General features: G+C 41.7%; 1 protein-coding gene across 2 annotated transcripts in view; it reads left to right on the top strand.

Moving 5' to 3' along the window:
* The window catches only part of RASSF9 (Ras association domain family member 9), a 147,215-nt gene that overhangs the window by 15,788 nt on the left and 108,283 nt on the right, over positions 1-23,144 (top strand). The window contains exons 2-4 of one of the 2 annotated variants that reach the window (XR_011854884.1): positions 13,380-13,512; positions 15,919-16,026; positions 21,784-22,587. The gene's annotated coding sequence lies outside the window, so the exon portion shown is untranslated. Of the gene's footprint in view, positions 1-13,379; positions 13,513-15,918; positions 16,027-21,783; positions 22,588-23,144 lie in introns of those variants that run through there. The other variant, XR_011854885.1, reaches the window with a different exon arrangement.

Here is a 23,144-nt window from a genome sequence, read left to right as displayed (position 1 = left end):
CTACCTCATGTGATCACAGGCATTAAGAATAGGGGTGGAATTTAGAATCCTACTTAGATAGAAGTGTCATTGTAGATATGGATCATTCTTTGGGAATCCCTAGCAGATAGATTAATCATGTATTTCTGCTTCCCCAGGCACCAGACTTATAATGTCATGTATTTTTTTCTCTTTGATTTTATTTTATCAAACTGTTTATTTTTGCATTGTATGTATATGTATGTTCATTACCTTCTTGTATGATAACTAGAGATGAGCGAGTATACTCGTCCGAGTATACTGCTCGGTCGAGTATTAGCATACTCGGACCGGATCGTTACTCGGACGAGTATCTCGCCGGCTCGAGATCGAGCAGTAAATTAATAAAATAAATTGAATAAAAGTATTTTTATTGTAAAAAAAAATATTACACATGTTTCCATATGTTTTACTTGTAAGAACACATTGAAATAACACTATTCTTCACTTTCCAGGTGTCCGCGCGTGTCTCCCGCTAATTTAGGAGATGTTCGGAAAATCTGGAATGTGAAGAATAGTGTTCTTTCAATGTGTTCTGCACTTAAATGGTCCTGTATTCACTGTTTTTAATGTTTTAATTCTATTCTTCACTTTGCAGCTGTGCGCGCGTATCTCCGAACCTATCGGGAGACACGCGCGCACACCTGCAATGTGAAGAATAGAATTAAAACATTAAAAACAGTGAACACAGGAGCATTTAAGTGCAGAACACATTGAAAGAACAATATTCTTCACATTCCAGATGTTCGTGCACATCTCCTAACTTAGCGGGAGACACGCGCGAACACCTGCAAAGTGAAGAATAGTGTTATTTCAATGTGTTCTTACAAGTAAAACATCTGCAAACATCTGGAATTTTTTTTTTTGCACTGTTCTTTTACTGTTCAGTTTTATTTAAAAAATGCTCGGGTCTCCCATTGACTTCAATGGGGCTCGTTATTCGAGACGAGCACTCGAGCATCTGGAAAAGTTCGTCTCGAATAACGAGCACCCGAGCATTTTAGTGCTCGCTCATCTTTAATGATAACCCCTTTGTCTGTAAGCGTCCTTTTTGATATTAAAACTTCACATTTTCTTCAGCCGTTGAAGAGCTGTGAGAGGGCAGTCCAGTGTGACCCGCCAGGCTCCCTTCCTAAACAAGAGTCCATGATCCTGACAATGGTCAGTACGAAAACTTTAAAAGAAAAATCGATAACATATTTTTTGTATGGTGCACTTGGCTTTGACATTTTCTATACTTTCTGTCAAACAGTAAAAACCTTTCAATTAACAAATAAGTCTCAAAACATGTGAATGAAACTGTAGAAACTACATATTATCCCAGAGTTGTAAGACAGAAAAAACATAAAACACTAATTGCTGGGACAAAGTTAACAATTTCAGATGCCTTTCTAGTGTCAGGTTATTTATTTCTAATTTAGGATGAACAAATCTATTAGTTATTTTGTAGATTTTATAAAAATCTGCCATTTTTCAGATACTCAATCAAATCTTTTCGGACTCACAGCAGACAAGTCTTTCAAAATTTAGAAGGACCAGAAGGGTTATTCTTATTAAGAATTTACAGGACAATTAAAGCAACATCGGTTCTGACTAGAGATGAGCGAACATGCTCGTCCGAGCTTGATGCTCGGTCGAGCATTAGCGTACTCGAAACTGCTCGTTGCTCGGACGAATACTTCGCCCGCTCGAGAAAATGGCAGCTCCCGCCGTTTTGCTTTTTGGCGGCCAGAAACAGAGCCAATCACAAGCCAGGAGACTCTGCACTCCACCCAGCATGACGTGGTACCCTTACACGTCGATAGCAGTGGTTGGCTGGCCAGATCAGGTGACCCTGGGATAGACTAGCCGCTGCCCGCGCTGCTCGGATCATTCTGTGTCTGGATGCCGCTAGGGAGAGAGCTGCTGCTGGTCAGGGAAAGCGTTAGGGTGTTCTATTAGCTTACTGTTAGGCAGGAGTGATTCTCCAAGAACCCAACAGCCCTTCTTAGGGCTACAATAACGTTATACTTTTTTTTTTTATTAGGGGTTGGATTTCAATTAGGCACAGTCTGCCATTTGTCCTTTTTTATTTTACGTTTATTTTGTTTAATAACTCAGCGTCATCTCATCTGGCATAGTAGTGTGCTTTCATACTTGGCTAGAAAATAGCCATAGGAGAATCCAAACGGCTTACGCCTACAGTAGCGTTATATATTTGATTTCTGGTTGATCTGCTGGTGGCTGTACTTGCTGCAGTGCATCTACTAGCCAATTGTGAGCAATTTGTAGTGAGACTTGCGACCGCTGTGTTTTGCGCTTAGTGACGCACATATCCATTGCAAAGACTGAAGTGGGAAAATTTAGTAGGGGTTGGATTTCAATTAGGCACAGTCTGCCATTTGTCCTTTTTTATTTTACGTTTATTTTGTTTAATAACTCAGCGTCATCTCATCTGGCATAGTAGTGTGCTTTCATACTTGGCTAGAAAATAGCCATAGGAGAATCCAAACGGCTTACGCCTACAGTAGCGTTATATATTTGATTTCTGGTTGATCTGCTGGTGGCTGTACTTGCTGCAGTGCATCTACTAGCCAATTGTGAGCAATTTGTAGTGAGACTTGCGACCGCTGTGTTTTGCGCTTAGTGACGCACATATCCATAGCAAAGACCGAAGTGGGAAAATTTAGTAGGGGTTGGATTTCAATTAGGCACAGTCTGCCATTTGTCCTTTTTTATTTTACGTTTATTTTGTTTAATAACTCAGCGTCATCTCATCTGGCATAGTAGTGTGCTTTCATACTTGGCTAGAAAATAGCCATAGGAGAATCCAAACGGCTTACGCCTACAGTAGCGTTATATATTTGATTTCTGGTTGATCTGCTGGTGGCTGTACTTGCTGCAGTGCATGTACTAGCCAATTCTGAGCAATTTGTAGTGAGACTTGCGACCGCTGTGTTTTGCGCTTAGTGACGCACATATCCATAGCAAAGACCGAAGTGGGAAAATTTAGTAGGGGTTGGATTTCAATTAGGCACAGTCTGCCATTTGTCCTTTTTTATTTTACGTTTATTTTGTTTAATAACTCAGCGTCATCTCATCTGGCATAGTAGTGTGCTTTCATACTTGGCTAGAAAATAGCCATAGGAGAATCCAAACGGCTTACGCCTACAGTAGCGTTATATATTTGATTTCTGGTTGATCTGCTGGTGGCTGTACTTGCTGCAGTGCATGTACTAGCCAATTCTGAGCAATTTGTAGTGAGACTTGCGACCGCTGTGTTTTGCGCTTAGTGACGCACATATCCATAGCAAAGACCGAAGTGGGAAAATTTAGTAGGGGTTGGATTTCAATTAGGCACAGTCTGCCATTTGTCCTTTTTTATTTTACGTTTATTTTGTTTAATAACTCAGTGTCATCTCATCTGGCATAGTAGTGTGCTTTCATACTTGGCTAGAAAATAGCCATAGCAATAGGATAGCATCGTTTGGTTTTAAAAACTCAAAAACACACAAAAAAACAAAAAAAACAAAAAAAAACAAAAAACACAAAAAAAAACAAAAAACACAAAAAAAAGTTAAAAAAAAATTAAAGTTATAACTCTCATTTTAAAAATGTTTAACCCGAGGGCTAGGGGTAGAGGACGAGGGCGGGGACGTGGGCGTCCAACTACTGCAGGGGTCAGAGGCCGTGGTCCTGGGCGGGGTGAGACACCACCTGCTTATGAGGGAGCAGGGGAACGCCGCAGAGCTACACTCCCTAGGTTCATGTCTGAAGTTACTGGGACTCGTGGCAGAGGCCAGAACAGTGCGAACAGGTGATGTCGTGGATTGCTGACAATGCTTCGAGCAATTTGTCCACCAGTCAGTCTTCCACGCAGTCGACCCATGTCACCGAAATCGCCACTCCTCCAGCTCCTGCACCTCAGCCTCCTCCCCCCCAGTCTGCCCCCTCCCAGGAAAATTTGGCATTTGAACCGGCATACTCTGAGGAACTGTTTTCTGGACCCTTCCCACAGTCACAAACCACTTGTCCGGTTGCTGCTGAGCAATTTTCCGATGCCCAGGTTTTCCACCAGTCACAGTCTGTGGGTGATGATGACCTTCTTGACGTAGTGGAAGTGTGTAAAGAGGTGTCCGACGATGAGGAGACACGGTTGTCAGACAGTGGGGAAGTTGTTGTCAGGGCAGGAAGTCCGAGGGGGGAGCAGACTGAGGGATCGGAGGATGATGAGGTGACAGACCCAAGCTGGGTTGAGAGGCCGGGTGAACACAGTGCTTCTGAGACGGAGGAGAGTCCTCGACCAGAACAGGTTGGAAGAGGCAGTGGTGGGGCCAGACGGAGAGGCAGGGCCAGAGCTGGTGCATCAGCGCCAAATGTGTCAACTAGTGAAGCTCCCGTGGTGAGGGCTCTTGCGGCGAGGGCTAGATCTTCAGAAGTCTGGAGGTTCTTTAAGGAAACACCGGATGACCGACGGACTGTGGTGTGCAACATTTGCCAAACCAGGCTCAGCAGGGGTTCCACCACTACTAGCTTAACTACCACCAGTATGCGCAGGCATATGAATGCTAAACACCCCACTCAGTGGCAACAAGCCCGTTCACCTCCGGCCGTGCACACCACTGCTCCTTCCCCTGTGTCAGCTGATAGTCAGCCCCCTGCCCAGGACCCTGCCACAAAAACCCCATCGTCGCCTCCACGATCCTCCACAGCATCCACCAGCGTTCAGCTCTCCATACCCCAGACGCTGGAGCGGAAACGCAAATATAGTGCAACCCACCCGCACGCCCAAGCCCTTAATGTGCACATCTCCAGATTGCTTAGCCTGGAGATGCTGCCCTATAGGCTAGTAGAGACCGAGGCCTTTCGCAACCTCATGGCGGCGGCCGCCCCTCGGTATTCGGTCCCCAGCCGCCACTACTTTTCCCGATGTGCCGTCCCAGCCCTGCACCAGCATGTGTCAGACAACATCACCCGTGCCCTGACCAACGCCGTTTCTGACAAGGTCCACCTGACCACGGACACGTGGACGAGTGCTGTCGGGCAGGGCCACTATATATCGCTGACGGCACATTGGGTTAACTTGGTGGAGGCTGGGACCGAGTCTGACCCTGGGGCTGGTCATATACTGCCGACGCCGAGGATTGCGGGGCCTACCTCGGTCCAGGTGTTTCAGGCCTACTATGCCTCCTCCTCCTCCCACCCCTCCTCCACCTCCTCCTCCGAACTACCATCCGTGGGCACGGCGCCATCAGTCGGTAGCTCTAGGCACAGCAGCAGTGCCGTCGCTAAGCGACAGCAGGCGGTGCTCAAACTGCTGAGCCTAGGCGACAAAAGGCACACCGCCCAAGAGCTATTACAGGGCATCACGGCGCAGACTGATCTGTGGCTGGCACCGCTGAACCTGAAGCCAGGCGTGGTTGTGTGTGACAACGGCCGTAACCTGGTGGCGGCTCTGCAACTCGGCAGACTGACACATGTGCCATGCCTGGCCCATGTGTTAAATCTGATAGTTCAGCGTTTCCTCAAGACATACCCCAATCTGTCTGATTTGCTCACGAAGGTGCGCCGCATCTGTGCGCATTTCAGGAAGTCCAGCCCAGATGCTGCCACTCTCAGGGCAGCGCAGCGCCGCCTCCAACTGCCCGCTCACCGACTGTTGTGCGACGTGCCCACGAGGTGGAATTCAACACTGACCATGTTATCCAGAGTTTACCAGCAGCGCAGAGCGATTGTAGACTGCCAGATGTCAACTTCCACCAGAAGTGGTAGTCAGGTCAGTCAGCTTCCTCAAGTCTACAATGAGGAGTGGACGTGGATGTCTGATATCTGTCAGGTGCTGAGTAACTTTGAGGAGTCAACACAGATGGTCAGTGGCGATGCCGCCATCATCAGCCTCACCATCCCGCTGCTTGGCCTGTTGAAAAACTCTCTGATCAGCATGAAGTCGGAAGCTTTGCGCTCGTCACAAGAGATGGGGGAAGAAGATTCCCTTGTTGATAGCCAAAGCACCCTCAGGTCTGTTTCTCAGCGCATATCGGAGGAGGTGGAGGTGGAGGAGGATGAGGAGGAAGAGGAGGAGAATGTTGGCGAGACACAAGAGGGGACCATTGTTGAGTCCTTCACTGTTCAGCGTGTATGGGCAGAAGAAGAGGAGTTGGAGGAGTTGGAGGAGGAGGAAATGGACAGTCAGGCCAGTGAGGGGAGTGAATTCTTACGGGTTGGTACTCTGGCGCATATGGCAGATTTCATGCTAGGCTGCCTATCCCGTGACCCTCGCGTTCAAAGAATTTATTCCAGCACCGATTACTGGGTGTTCACTCTCCTGGACCCACGGTACAAGCAAAATCTTTCCACTCTCATCCCTGCAGAGGAAAGGAGTGTGAGAATGCATGAATACCAGCAGGCCCTGGTGCACAAGCTGAAACAGTATTTCCCTTCTGACAGCGCTAGCGGCAGAGTGCGTAGTTCTGCGGGACAAGTAGCGAGGGAGAGTAGGCGAGCAGGCAGCTTGTCCAGCACTGGCAAGGGTACGCTTTACAAGGCTTTTGCCAGCTTTATGTCACCCCAGCAAGACACTGTCACCTGTCCCCAGTCTCGGCAGAGTAGGGCTGATCTTTACAGAAAGATGGTGAGGGAGTACGTAGCTGACCATACCATCGTCCTAAATGATCACACAGCTCCCTACAACTACTGGGTTTCAAAGCTGGACATGTGGCACGAACTGGCGCTGTACGCCTTGGAGGTTCTTGCCTGCCCTGCCGCTAGCGTCTTGTCCGAGCGGGTTTTCAGTGCAGCTGGTGGCATCATCACAGATAAGCGTACACGCCTGTCGACTGACAGCGCTGACAGGCTGACGCTTATTAAAATGAATAAAGGCTGGATTTCTCATAATTTCCAATCTCCACCAGGTGAAGGAAGCTCAACCTGAATAATTGATCCACTCCTCCTCCTCCTCATTTTCCTCCTTCTCCTCCTCTTTGTACAGTAAAGCAGAGGAAACTGGCTATTTTTTGACAGGGCCCACTGGCTCTTGCTATAGTACTTTATGCATTTAATTTTTCTGGAGGGCCACCTACCCGGTCCTCTGTTTGAAACAATTTTTGTGAGTGCCACATACAGGCACTCAATCTATTCCATTTTTCTGGAGGGCCACCTACCCGGTCCTCTGTTTTAAAAAATTTTTGGGACTGCCACATACAGGCACTCAATCTATTCCATTTTACTGGAGGGCCACCTACCTGCTCCTCTGGTTTGAAAAATTTTTGGGACTGCCACATACAGGCACTCAATCTATTCCATTTTTCTGGAGGGACACCTACCTGCTCCTCTGGTTTGAAAACTTTTTGGGACTGCCACATACAGGCACTCAATCTATTCCATTTTTCTGGAGGGCCACCTACCTGCTCCTCTGGTTTGAAAACTTTTTGGGACTGCCACATACATGCACTCAATCTATTCCATTTTTCTGGAGGGACACCTACCTGCTCCTCTGGTTTGAAAACTTTTTGGGACTGTCACATACAGGCACTATCCAAATTAAATTGTCTCCATAGCAGCCTCCACACGTTGTCTCCATTGCTACCTCCAAAAGTCGTCCATATAGCTGCCTCCATACATCCTCCCCTTATCAAACGAGGTGTGTCAGGCAGAAATTTGGGTTGTTTTCATGGATTCCACATCAAAGTTGTTAACTTTGTCGCCACCCTGCTGTGTTATCCACAAAATATACTGGCAAACTTTTATGATTAACCGATATTATTTCAGCGCTTCTTGCGCAGCTGTTTACATTCCCCTCACCCGCCATATCCCAAACTTATAAGAACGCTACTACACTTGATCTTATACAAAAGGTTCTTAGAAGTGCTGTTTGGGGAGTAGCCTAGAGACAGGGGCTTGGATTGGCGAAAGCTCGCCTGGCTGCAGAGCGCCAGCTCCATCCCAAGATCCAACTAACATAGTTTTAACTGCAGCACCTTTAATCTACTACTAGTTCACTGCCTCCATAATAATAATAATAATAATAATAATCTTTATTTATATAGCGTCATCATATTCTGTAGCGCTTTACAAATCATAGGAAACAAATACAAATGTAATGTAACAGAGCACAACATTTGTATGGAACAACAGGAGTGAGGTCCCTGCTCGCCAGAGCTTACGGTTTATGAAGATGATGGGGTAACACGAGGTAAAAGAATATTTAATGGTCAAGCCATTCTTCTTAGGGAATAGAACAAAATATAATAAATGGAATTGCTGTCGCTTGAACCACTCAGCCGTCATCTTATATACCAGGTCCAGGGTGAATGGGACTGCAGAGAAGTCTGGTGCCTGTTGGTTGCTGGATAACAGATGGGAGGACGACACAGGACGGGTTAGTAGAAGAGTTAAAACTTCATGCAGTTAATGAGTGTTATAGGCTTGCCTAAAGAAATGGGTTTTAAGACCACGTTTGAAACTTTGGAGGTTAGGTATTAGTCTGATAGTCCGGGGCGGAGCATTCCATAGAATTGGTGCAGCTCTAGAGAAGTCTTGGAGACGCGAGTGGGAGGTCCGCACTAGGGTAGAGGTTAATCTAAGATCACTGGCGGATCTAAGAGCACGGGTTGGGCGATAGACTGAGATAAGAGAGGAGAGGTAGGGGGGTGCAGCATTATACAGAGCTTTATGGATGAGGGTTATTATTATTTTAAACTGTATTCGAAAGGAGACTGGCAGCCAGTGCAGCGACTGGCATGAACTGTAAGCATACATGGTCCCCTTATCAAACGAGCTGTGTCAGGCAGAAATTTGGGTTGTTTTCATGGCTTCCACAACAAACTTGTTAACTTTGTCGCCACCCTGCTGTGTAATCCACAAAAAATACTGGCAAACTTTTATCATTTACCGATATTATTTCAGCGCTTCTTGCGCAGCTGTTTACATTCCCCTCACCCGCCATATCCTAAACTTATAAGAACGCTACTACACTTGATCTTATACAAAAGGTTCTTAGAAGTGCTGTTTGGGGAGTAGCCTATAGACAGGGGCTTGGATTGGCGAAAGCTCGCCTGGCAGCGGAGCGCCAGCTCCATGCCAAGATCCAACTAACATAGTTTTAACTGCAGCACCTTTAATCTACTACTAGTTCACTGCCTCCATACATGGTCCCCTTATCAAACGAGCTGTGTCAGGCAGAATTTTGGGTTGTTTTCATGGCTTCCATGTTAACTTTGTCGCCACCCTGCTGTGTAATCCACAAAATATACTGGCAAACTTTTATCATGTACCGATATTATTTGAGCGCTTCTTGCTCACCTCCTTTGGTTCCTCTCTGCCACCCATTGGTTTGAAGCCTGAGTCCATTTAGGGTATGTCGCCATGACACTCTCTAGCCTGCTGCCGCTGCCTCTGCATGCCATCCCCTATAGTGTCAGGGTCAATTATTGGATGTTTTAGATGCTATCTAGCTTCATTCTGTCACTCTGTCATGGCCATGCTGTTGCCCATAATTTTGGCATAATGTTGCGATTATGCAGCCTCAGAGGCATCCATGCATGCTGCCCCTGCTGTTTCCTGTCCATTTCCGTGGTGTTTCCATCCTTTTCTGAGGTTCCCAGGTGTTTGGCCAAGCTTCCCTGTGCAGAGCCTTGGTCCCCTTGAAAAATGCTCGAGTCTCCCATTGACTTCAATGGGGTTCGTTATTCGAGACGAGCACTCGAGCATCGGGAAAAGTTCGTCTCGAATAACGAGTACCCGAGCATTTTAGTGTTCGCTCATTTCTAGTTCTGACCAATTTGATTCGGGCCTGAACCACAGCTTATGAAAATTTTGACAAAGCTTTGAATAATCAAATCTTAGATGATTCACTCATCTTTATTCCCAATAAAAACCTGAGACATGAGAGTTTTCCTGCTTTTTCTGCCATCTTCTGATTGCAAATGTTTACTCTTAGTACTGGGACAAATGTTGCAGAATTGTAGCAGATTGGCTGCGGCAGAATCACTGATGGCTAACGCGCAGAACATTTACATGTACTAACTCCAACCCTATGTAAAAAGACGGATTTATGCTCTGGGTTTAGGATTCAACATCAATTTGGATTCTTAATTAATTCCTTCCAATTCAAAGTCTGAGCTCACCCCAAGCTGCTTGTAGTTCACATTTTTGACTGTTTTGGTCTTTTGAGAGGATGTGTAACAAATGATTGCATGATCCTCAGAGAGACTAACCTGCACAGGAGTCCTAGGCTATTTGGCACTCAAACTATTTTTTAGTCTGCCCTACATTTTTCATGGATCCTCATGAAAGTATAGTCTAAGGGGGTCAATTTTATTTAGTATGGACATTTGTATATATTTTTGTTTTTTCCTCCAGTTTTTGGACTTGTTTTATTTTTCTTAGAGGGTGCTACAGGCAGGTATGTCAGGCATATGAGTCTTTTTTTTTTAAAAAAACATCATAAAAAGTTGCAAAGCTGCCAGCGGCTTCAATAAGCCCATGCCACCATTTTGGTGAAGATCATCGCACTCGGCGAGATCGTGGGTGGCAATCGGTTGCCATAACAGCCACAGGTCTCTTGAAGATCTGAGTCTGCCTGGATTGAACCTATTCATTACAATGTGCGATTCACACATTGTAATGAATGAGGAGGAGAATCCCCATATACTGCCATACTAAAGAATGTAAGTATATGATAGGATTAATTGGGCAACCTAGGGTTATAGTACCCTAGGGGGTCTGAAAAATAGTAAAAAAATATTATATTAAAAAAAACTAAAAATTCATATCAACTTCCTTTCCCTAGAATTCATATAAATATAAATAAACATTACAAATCATAAACACATTAAGTATTGCCACATCCCTAAATGCCTGATCTATTGAATTATAATAACGATTTTTTCACAGAATTTAACCCCGTACCAGAAAATTCGAAAGTGGCACTTTTTTGCCATTTTGAAAAATATAAATAATTCAATAAAAAGTGATCAAAAGGCCATACAGTCCTAAAAATAAAACCATTAAAAAAGTCATCAAAAGTTGCAAAAAAATTACATCACCCACAGCTCCGTACACCAAAGTATGAAAAAGTTATTAGCCCCAGAAGATGGCAAAATTAAAAAAAAGTTTTGTACAGGTTTTAATTTTTGTAAAAGTATGAAAACATTATAAAACCTATACAAATTTGTTATCCCTGTGATCACATGTACCCAAAGAATAAAGTAGAAGTCATTTGTAGTGCACAGTGAAAGCGTAAAACCAAGCCCACAAGAAAACAGTGCAGATGTGTTTTTTCACCAATTTCACTGCATTTGTAATTTTTTTCCTGCTTCCCAGTACGTGGCATGGAATATTAAATACAATTACTATGAAGTGCAATTTGTGCAGACAACAAGCCATCACAGAGCTCTTTACATGTAGAATTAAAGGAAACCTACCATTTCAAATGGTAGGTGTAAGCTGTAAACACCGAGCACCAGCTCAGGGTGAGCTGGTGCCGGTGCTTAGTTCTTTTTAAACTTTATAGCAGAAACTGCTTCGGCGCTGCGTGCGCACGATCGTGCGCGCGCCTACATAGGAACTGCCGCAGGCGTTGCGCGCGCACGGTCGCGCGCACGGTCGCGCGCAGCGCCGAAGCAGCTTCTGCTATATAGTTTAAAAAGTGTTAAAACCGCGATACCGCGGTTTTAACACTAACAAAGCTACGCACCGGCACCAGCTCACCCTGAGCTGGTGCTCGGTGTTTACAGCTTACACCTACCATTTGAAATGGTAGGTTTCCTTTAAAAAAAGTTATAGATTTTAATGGTAGGGAGTAAAAAATGGAAATGCGAAAACAAAAAAGGGCCAGGACAGTTATGACTATGGGGTGCTTCCTTTTTAATCAGTTCAGTAGCATGGTCAGTTAAAACATGCCATGCATTCAACCTTCAAAGCAGCTCCCGTACAGGTGCTAGGTCCTTTTGTCTTACAGTAACATTAGTATTTATTTTTCTTCATTAATGTAGAGATCATGCTAACACAATGGGGCTCATTTACTAAGGGTCCGAACGCCGCACTTTCGTCGGGTTTCCCGAATATTTCCGTTTTGCACTGAATTGTCCTGGGATTTTGGCGCACGTGATCGGATTGTGGCGCATTGGTGCCGGCTTTCACGCCACAGAAATTGGGGGGTGTGGCCGTCAGACAACCTGACTGATTTGGAAAAACCTCGGAATTTAAAAAATAATTTGTGTCGCAAGATAAGCACTCACATGCACCGGGACGAAGAAGGTGAACTCTGGCAGACCTCTGCGCAGCAACAACACCTGCTGGATATCGGGCACACGACCTTAACGAATCCCAGCAGATCCGAATCAGCGTCGGACAACGTGCCGCGGGATCGCGACTGGAACGGGTAAGTAAATGTGCCCCAATGTGCAAGAATATGTAAAGAATCAGAGTTTAAATCATACATGCGTGGCACATGATCTTTTAATATGGAAGCTTTTCCGGACTCCTGAGTGTGTATTTGTTCATAAATGGAATAAATATGCTTTAGCTATCTGAACCATCTAAAACTTGTATAATAAAATATTCTAATTGTTTTCTAAAAGAAGGCCCCATCACTTGTAAATAATGATCCATGTTAGGTTAATTAGATTCCTGTATTTAATGGAACACTTATAATTGTTCCTGAAGACAAACTGCTTTAACCGTGCATCAATTCTAACAGCTAACTGCCCTTTATTGCTCCCAGCTTGTTATTTTGTATGCAGAACTATAGTTTTTACATCTTGTTTTAAAACCTCTTTTCTTGTAAATGTTAATGGTTATTATCTGTGTATAAATAAATGCGGATTGCTGAGCATCTGTTAACTGTCCTCATTTAATTTTATCACATGCCAAAACAGAACTATAGAACTGATTCACATTAAGAAAAGACTAACAAGAAACCAATGAAGGCATTAAGTAATTGGATATTGCTAAATTGTACTTATTGGGTATTTAAAGAGGATCTGTCACTACTCATGGCATGTCTGTTTTAGTAAATACTAAAATGAATCACAAAATTGCAATTGTAGAGCATTTTTCCATCATTCAGTTCCTCTAATTGTTAGTTCTTACCAGTGTCCCTGACTGGACAGTGCTGGGATATACTCCTAACTAACACTAAGTTGTCTATTGATTCATATTTATAGGAGGAATAACAAAGAAGTGGTTGGCCACTTTTCAATAATTGTGTTACATTAGACATGTCTCTGCATTTATATGTAAGTGTACTTTTGCCTCCTTTCTTAGCTCCAGCCTTTCCCTGTTCTACTCATGCTGCCCTCTGCATATATACACAGCTTTCTATCTCCCACTGCTCCAGACTACCATAATTGTGTCACTCACTGTTGCTCTTTTTCTCACAGTCTGTCTCACTAACAGACACAAGAACAGTGGAGGGAGCAAGATGAGCCATAATCTTCTGGTGCAGCTACTCCTATTCATCGGTGCTCCCACATGTAGACAAAGATCCACAGAGAGTTTGCAGACAGAACTAAAGTAAACAGAAAAATAAAACAAGATTTTGGAAACTAAAGATCAGGCTAGTTGTTCAGAAATGACGGCGCAATGAGAGAAGGGAAAGAATGGGAGTCCAGAATTCCTTATAGTCACAAATTGTCTAAGAAGCTTTTCCCTCTGCATCAACGTCTTTCAGGTATTCAATGTAGATGTGGGACAGTACCTTAAATCTGGTAAGCGATGTAATAACAAGGTAAGATCATCAGGTTCTCCATGTGTCACTGGCTCTGCGATGTTCACGTGGATCCCATGTTTCCACTTGCGGTATGCAGCGGGCGGCTGTGTGAGTTACTATTTCCTCCAGATGGAAACTCGATCGCAGCGCTTTTGGTTCCACTTTACTCCGTAGTGGTCCGTATAGGAAAGAAAGGGATACGGAAAAATAGTGCAGCAGAGCTTCTATTTAGTGAAGAAAATGTTTTAATATTATACTCACAAATATAGATAAAAAACAGGCCTTAAAAATAAATTGTGGTGCACGTTCGGCGTCAATACCCGACTCGAGTTTCGCCAGTAGCGGCTTCTTCCGCGGCTTCTACCCCGGAAGAAGCCGCTACTGGCGAAACTCGAGTCGGGTATTGACGCCGAACGTGTTTTTTATCTATATTTGTGAGTATAATATTAAAACATTTTCTTCACTAAATAGAAGCTCTGCTGCACTATTTTTCTGTATCCCTTTCTTTCCTATATGGACCACTACGGAGTAAAGTGGAACCAAAAGCGCTGCGATCGAGTTTCCATCTGGAGGAAATAGTAACTCACACAGCCGCCCGCTGCATACCGCAAGTGGAAACATGGGATCCACGTGAACATCGCAGAGCCAGTGACACATGGAGAACCTGATGATCTCACCTTGTTATTACATCGCTTACCAGATTTAAGGTACTGTCCCACATCTACATTGAATACCTGAAAGACGTTGATGCAGAGGGAAAAGCTTCTTAGACAATTTAGAACTAAAGTAAGTAGCAGGACTGCTTAATCAGTTAATGAACATTCAGGGATTATTATTACGGCAGTAAAGGCACATGGGCAACTTATGTAAAAGAGTGGCCAACCCCTTAAAAATATATGCTCTAGAATTCCTATTCCGGAATCACAGGTATTTATTTAAAGCATGTCAGCATAACACAGATTTGCACTGGTTTTCATATATACTTGTATAGGACATCATGGTAGAAAAAGCCTACAAAATGACACTAGAGTACAGAGTCCACATCTTGTTCAACAATGGCTTCTTGGACTTTTGCCAAGTTATATATACTAATTATATATGTTATATATGCTAGTATACATGCTAGAGGCCTTAAGTTTTGTGGTACGATATTAATAAATTGGACCACAAAAAAAGGAATTATGTTAACTCTACCTTTAAAAATGATTTCCCAGATATAACTTTTCCCTCCTGTTCCCTTTAGTATCTATAAATTCAATTACAGGTAATTTGAGGTAATATAAAATGTTAGCTTTGAGGAAAGTGGATAATATAATATTACTTCATACAGGGGTGTAATTAAAAAAGGTTTAGATTCAGGAAGGTCAAAAACGGTGGGCGCACAACAAGACTGGATGTATTCTCTCCAAGGGTTTTTATTAGTATTAAAAGTATCATCACAACGCGTTTCAGGGAAGCTGGGTCCCCTTTTTCAAGTGAATAAAAACTTTCGGTTTCTGGGCATTCAGGAGAGTGTGTCCAGTGTCTGTGTACTGCTCCTGGCGGATAAGTGCAGCTGCCGGGAGTGGGAGGAGCAGTATAGTGATATTACTGCTTCCCGTACTGCACACGGTGAAGAAGAGGGGAAGTACATAATATAATAGGACTGTGGAGGTATAAAATGAACTGGGCGCTGTGGGGCAGCATAAAATACTAGGGGCTGTGAAGATACAAAATATACATGGGATAGTTTGAACAGTACTAACTGGAGGCGGTGGAGGATATTACATACCGGAGGCTGTGGAGGACATTAGATCCTGGGGACTGTAGACGACAATACTTAATGGGGGGCTGTGGAGGACATTAGGTACTGGGCGCTGTTGGATATTATATACCAGGGACTGTGGCGGAGATTACTTACTAGGGTGTGGGGGACATTATATACTTATGTTGTAGGATTATTATTCAGTGGGGGAGCATTAGTAGAGGTTACAGGTATAATTTGTATTATTACATGTCAGGCAACATACAGTGCAGTGCTTAGAATGGGTGGTGGCTTTTTCAATGCAGCATGTATTATTTGTGTATTATTTTCAGGAGGACTTTCCATATAGCCGTATTACAGTATTTGGAAGCAGAGTGTTAAGGGGTAGAAGCTGGATAACCATGTTAGGGGAACGATATGTAGGGACATTGAAGAAGATAAGATGTCTGTTTGGTTAATTCCGCAGGAAGGGCACATGGTTGAAGAGAAGAAATGGTGATGCTGGTCCCAATGAAATAAATACAGAATAACTACAATCTGAGGACATGTCACTTGCAGGCACTGGATGCAACAGGTAGGGATTTCCCTTTTTTTTTCTTTTAATTTTTGTTGTGATAGGTACGTTTGTTTTTGTGAAAGCACATATGAGGAATATTATGTATAGGAGTAGACACTACTGAAAATTCGATACATATGGATTGGGGTCTATTCCCCTGATAACAGCTCATAGTGAGGCGACAAAAACGTGAGCATCTGTCCTATTATAAACATCATGTGTGACGAGAAAAACTTAATTGTCAATGAAATGTAAGATGGACAGTACCTATACAGCAGTCAAATGTACTTTTCCAATGAGATGAACTTACAGGATACTTAATGTTCCTAATTAAAAAATACACTTCTTTAAAACTTAGTTCCCATTCGACATTTCTCTGGTTACTATGAAATTCTGGCTTTGGTGGTATCAGTTGTCTTGTTCCTGTTGTGCCTCTATTTTAGCCCTTTCAACTTTTCTTTTAATAAGCTCCTTCCATTGTTACTTTCATTCTAGCCCTCTAGAGGTCCGTTGAACATTTAACTAATGAATGTTTTATAAATGACTTTGTGTAACATGCTTTTATAGGAGACAAGACGCCTTTCTTTCCTAAACAGAGCAGCGGGGTCACACATTTCTTTACTCTGTTGTTATAAATTGGCTCAACAAAACTAAAGAGAATCCAAGAATGAAAGAATTGAAACAAGAACAGACAGTAAAAGATTTGAGGAGGCATAAGAGATCAGCAGGATGAAATCTTCATTCCCAAAGGGAAGACCGTACTGAATGTTACACACAGGCTGTAAAAGCACATTTTGTTCCACCTATTTTCTCAACATACCTGAAATACTTCACTAAATGTTGAGGTTTAAGGAATATGAATCCCTAATACAATTAAAAAAAAATCCCATAATGTAAAATCTCGATATTTTTCTAACAAAAACACATTATAAACCATATGGAAAATTTCACCCAGAGTAGTAGAAGAAAACTGAATGCATTATTCATAGAGTGGAATATACTGAAAAATTAATAAACACATAGATGGATGTAACCTATAAATTTAAGACATCTTAGAAATAAACCTTATGTAGCTGCCATCTATTTATATACAACTGAAATGTATGAAAAAAATACCCTGACAGTGAGGCATAACTTGTTGGTTACAGAACCGCTAAAAGTATCATCCATATGAACTTCAAAGAAGATCTAGAATGTAAGGAATATTATAGTTCCTGCATTGATGTAGTGTACTTTAAAAAGACGTCAATAACTTTTAATTCAGCCCGCAGCACTGCCAAGTCCTCTCATGATCCATTGTGGCATGATACTCGATAGGCGAATAAGAAGACTCTTTACTACAATTATGGCACAAAAGCAGTTCAGATATTTTTAACACTGTGAGCCTACATCCACAATTTCTGTCATAAACACAAAGTACAGCAGCATGTTTCATATTTGCATCTCTCAGCAAATTTATGCTTTTATAGCAGAAACTGGCAACCCCCATTATCTCGATACAACTTATCTGCAATTCTAAACAAGGGATGTTTTGTAAACTTGGAAGAGCTCTGAGCAATCAGCAACTTATTTTTCCATAAAAAATAATGCATTTTTTTCCATTTCAAATAAAAGTCTTAAATCAGGTAATAGCCAGCCTCCTTAGAGTACTTTCCTACATGCAACATTATATCAAGATACCTATTTAATTGCTCCCAATGTTCTACAAAGTATGTACTAATTTATCTTACCTTCTACTCTTCTGCTTAGGTCCCCAGAGTTGTATTACTACGGAATAACTAGGACAGGAATGATAGACATTTATGGAAATGTAACATACTGTGTGACTAATTTATTAAGCTTTGTTAAACTATAACTCCAATTGCATGATGTTTTTCCCCAATTGTCATATGTGATTCCCCTTTCAAAACAAATAGAACAATGTCTATACTGTGCTGCTCACCCTTTTTTTCCAGAGTTATGGCATTTTCTATTCTGAAGATACTTATAAGAAATCCTCTTCAGTTGTAATGAAGTGGGTGGAGACTATCCTCTTCCTGTCTTTGACCTAAATCTGAGTCAACAAGCTGTGCTCACTATTCATAATGCTTTGTATATTCTCATGAAGTAACCTCAGTGAGAAGTAACTCAGAAGTAACTCAGCAAATCCAGTGAGATTCCTACAAGTAAATGAATTGAGCACTGGAAAGTGTGTAAATACAGGACCCATATAGTGACTAAAACGGCTTCCATCACAGGGAGGAGCATGGAGCATGAAATATGTAGTTGAAACCAGCAGGGAAAGTACTATGTAAAATACAGTTCTTAAACATCTTAAACATATAAGATACAATGTTGTGCTAATTGATTTCTTTAAAGACTCATGTCATAGGTGCTTTCAAAAGGTGGTGTTTTATACAAGACATTGGACAGAACATTCTCTGCTGATTTAATCAGCAAACAAGAGAATGATTTTCTCTGTCCAAATGTTTTCCACAATAGCTACATTTTATATCTTAAAAATGTCTAATGTCTAAATTCCCTTAAAGGAGTTTTTCCACAAATAGATGTTAGGACGTCAGACTAATGGACTAATGGAGCAGACAGACGCGCATAACCATTCTTCTCTATTAATCTCTATGTAGCTGGCGGAAATTGCAGAGTGCCGTGCTCACCGATCGTCGTCAGCTCCATAGAGATTAATGGAGCAGAACGGTCATGCCCGGCCGTCTGCTCCATTAGTTTGACGAGGCAACAAGGGGTCCGACAGAGTTACATGTGACCCCATCGGACCCCTCGTTTTCTTGATTTGTGGGGGTCCAATCAGTGAGACCCCCACTGATCAGCAAGCTAGGCCCTATTGGGTGCATGATTTGTTTTTGCAAGCTTTGGTGACAAAAATGGGACACACTGAACACACTAATAGGTCCCCATAGCAACAAGACATCACTTCCATTGCTACAATGGAGATTTGTATATTCAGATTGGGTTCTTTAGTTTAAATATGGGCTTGGGCCGAAAGCATCTCCCCATTGCCATTGACAATGGCATCATTTTATTATGCCTGAATACGCCCTGAAGAGCTACATAATTAGTTAGCGAAGCGCATAGGAATGAGGCAGCTCAACAGTTAAGGATGGGCCAGTTAATTGCGCGAATGGACAATCGATATTTAAGTCCCGCGCTCACGAAAGGCTCAACATCGTACTGTGTGAATGAGCAGCTCTATAAGTAAGTTACAGTCTCCTTTCCCCAATAGTGGATGAATCATTCTAAAAAACTTTTTGTGCACAGTGCGGGATATACTCCTTATTAAGCTCTGTTCCTGATAGGAACACTCATAGGCACCAAAGAATCAGTGAATGGTTGCCCTCATAAAGCAACTAGGAACAATTCCAATGCCTGGGAGCAAATTACAGTATTATGAATGATTTAGACTGTTCCCATATGAGTGTTCATACCTAGTAAATCCAACTATATATACATATCCCCACAACTTCTAAGCAAAAGAATTATTTATGAGACAGACCGCCAATTCAGTGTCCTTTTTTCTTTTGTTTGTTGTGTAGCACCAATCACAAACACAAATCTGTCTTTGAACCTTTCTGCCATCAAGACTTTATTTCTCCAGGAAGGTAAACTGATGTAGGTGCCTATTGCAGAACATGAAGCCGAAATAATAAAACTCAAGTCATTCACAGTGACAGATTTTGCACTGCCCATTTTGTAACATAAATGTAACATAAATTAATTTCATTTTTTTAAAAGAGCTGGATCAGTCATAATCCAGATCCTTTAAAAGAAAGCAGTTGACAACACTTCATGTCATCATGTGACTGAAATGCTTACTTCTGCTGCTATATCCTCACTTCATCCAACTAATAATCACATTATTTCATTTGTATGAACAGGTTTTTATTAACAATTTTTATCCCTCATATAAGACTGTTCCCATGAGCTGAATATATTTTAGTAATGTCCTTCTTGATTCATCCATCCTCACATGTTATGCACCATCTTAAATGTTAACTTGAATGAAGAAAGTTGATTTGAAAAGAGATAAACCAACCCCAGAAGAAGAATGGAAGAATGGTATCCCCAAATCCACTTGTTGCATCATTTCCAAGAAGACTCATAGCTGTACTAGCTCAAAAGTGCTTCTACTCAATACTTAGCAAAGGGTGACCATTTGATATTTCAGTAAATTAGGAAAAACATCTATATTTTTTCTGCCAAAATGGTGAGCTGAGTGTACATTAATGGCATAATGGACCTAACCAATTGGCTGCAATGAAACAAATAGAGAAAAATTTAAAGTGGTCTGAATATTTTCCGTTCACACTGTATATGTGATATCTTGCCTAGACTGCCACAACTACTGTTTACAGATAGAAATCAGGGAAGGGAGGAATTAAAAAGGAACAGGACCCTGCTAAGGGTGGTGTAGGCCCCTAAATGCAAACTGGTGACCTCCCCCATAATTTGATTACTGTTGCCAGTAATAAGTATATACAGTCCCCCATAATAAATATATACAGACCCCCCCCCCCATTAATAAATATATTCAGACCACCCCAAGGAATGCAAATATACAGCCCACAAAAATACACAGCTCCCAGAAAAATATATACAGTTCTAGAGGGCTGTACATAATCTGACCCTGGAACAGAGGATAAGACATACAAAAACAAAACAGAAACATCAAGCAGACCTGGTTGTACCCTGTGCCCCTACTTGCTTACTGCTCTGTCACATTACATAAATCTCACTATGGGCAGCACAGTGGCTTAGTGGGAATCACTACTGCCTTGCATCACTTGGCTCCTGGGTTCAAGTCCCACCCATGACAACATCTGCAAAGAGTTTGTATGTTCTCTCTGTGTTTGCATGGGTTTCCATCGGGTCCTCTGGTTTCCTTTCACAATCCACTACATACTGATAGTTTGATAACATTGTGACCCCCATGGGGACAGGGACTGATTTGGCTAGCTCTGTGCAGCGCTATGTAATCTGTAGGTGCTATACAAATAAAGAATTATTGCTAAAGAATTATTACTATTCTTCTGGAATGTGACAGGAGCAATAAATGACTCCTTCTTTCTGGATTCCTTATGTCTAGTGATGAGTAGACTCAGTTGAGTAGGGGTTTGGAAAGTTCAGCCAAACTCGAACAACAGTTTAGTTCAGATACCAGAACCTTAACCTGACTACACTGCTAACACTGATGTCTAGTGGTACCCCTTTAAATGCCACCGACAAAGCTGTCAGAGGCATTTAGATGTCATCAAAGCCTCCAGTGTCATCAGCGAGTGATGATCCTAGAGAAAATGGCAGGACGGACACGCCAATGGCATTTTTATCCTGCTTGCAGCTTGTCTGGTGGCCTTTAAAGGGTTAACACACACCAGTTGTTAGCAATCGATATAAAGAGCTGTTTAATTAGCTGCCCATCAATCAACTTTCTGGGTCATCCATAACCAAACTTTTGGTTTAGGTTTGCTCAACACTACTGTGAGGAGTTGAAATATGAAAATACTTAATTTTTAAATTAAATTTATATTTATTTTTGTAATGTTAAAAAGCTTATTTGAAAATCTTTCCAATCAATGTATTAACATATGGAATTTATAATACCACCAATTATACAAATATATGTCCCACTTTCTTATACGTAAGGTCACACACATCACTTACTATTCTGATTATCGTTTAGTAAATTAATGCTTTCTTACAGTGGAAACTCAGCTGACCTTATTGCCATAAGGTAATTAATAATGTTATTTACATGTTTTTCAGGACAAAATGACTCTGGATGTGATTTCCGGCTTGTGCAATGTACCTGTCTGACTACCTAATTTTAATCTTTAAGCTTTGATCTCTGAGCAGCATGTAGGCAGCACTAATGTTATTCAAAATCATAATCTTAGTTATTCACAATAAAATTTAATGAAAGTACAACAAGCTCTTTGACCAAAGAGTATAATTTCTATCAGGGCAATTAACCAAAAATCATTAGGTGAAATATTATGCACGGGTAACATCAGAAAATATGTTCTGAGCGTAAACAATTACTTTGATTGGCTTTTATGTTTTATCAAATTTTTGCTTGGATTATTCTATTCTTAGAGTTTCCATTTTGTTGGCTTTTCAAAATAATCATTTCAAGTGAATTATCTCCAAGCTTCATTTCGTCAGTAAATGTGGCATGATGTGGAAATGTAATTATTCTTTATTATTATTGGGTTTGCCTTTACCTCACAAATACCTATAAGATTTGTATGTGTTAAATAATGTATAGCTAATACATAGTAATTATAATAAACAATACTGTGCAAACACTAAAAGATTCACAATTTAATATCCCAGTCAGAATACTTTACACATCAACATCCGTTGAAATAACTATTGTGTAGATCTGAAACCAAATGGGTATTTGTCAGAAGATTCTTACATAAATTAGCCTAAATTTAGAACTATATTTAAACCTTGTCTATGAGCCATGTCAGAAATTATCATGATTGATTATTCTGCAAGTCTAGATATTCTTAGCTATTGCTCTCTGTATGAATCATTTTTGAAGACTTTTTTTTCTTAATGTAATATGGAACATTCATATGCATTTGACTTATATAAAATATAATAAAAACAACACAATAACAATATGTGTATTAAATCACAGGATTTAAAATGTGTTTGACGGGGAAAGTCCAGCAGCCAATACAGGCAGACGTGTGAGAGATCTGCTGTGTCTGTCTTGACCTGATCAATTTGCTTTATTGGCATCCTAACTTCCTAACTTGGGCAACAGGAGAAAGATTAAAGCCCCAAGAGTCTCCCCAGAGTGATAACCTCCACACCTCAATTTCTTAGTCAGAGAGACATGGACTAGATCCAAGATGGTCAAGAGGTACAAGTAGTTGCTAATAGAGTTCACCTCCTTAAAAACAACCATGCTATAGTTAGAAAAGTGCTTGAAACTATCTAGCTACTAAACTGCAAGGCTTTTATCCTCCAGATATTCTTTAGCTGAATACTCCATCTCTTAAACCACCACGTTCTCCTTTGAGGCAAAAGGGTCCTTTCCCATATACATTGTCACAGGAAAACTTAATTGAACCAGCCTCCACATCTCACTCTTCGCAACAAGGATCTACCTG

Source organism: Engystomops pustulosus, chromosome 4 (genome assembly GCF_040894005.1).
Source record: "Engystomops pustulosus chromosome 4, aEngPut4.maternal, whole genome shotgun sequence".
Classification (NCBI taxonomy): Eukaryota; Metazoa; Chordata; class Amphibia; order Anura; family Leptodactylidae; genus Engystomops; species Engystomops pustulosus.
The sequence above is the reverse complement of the archived record's forward strand: the minus strand, read 5'-3'. Positions and strand labels throughout refer to the sequence as shown.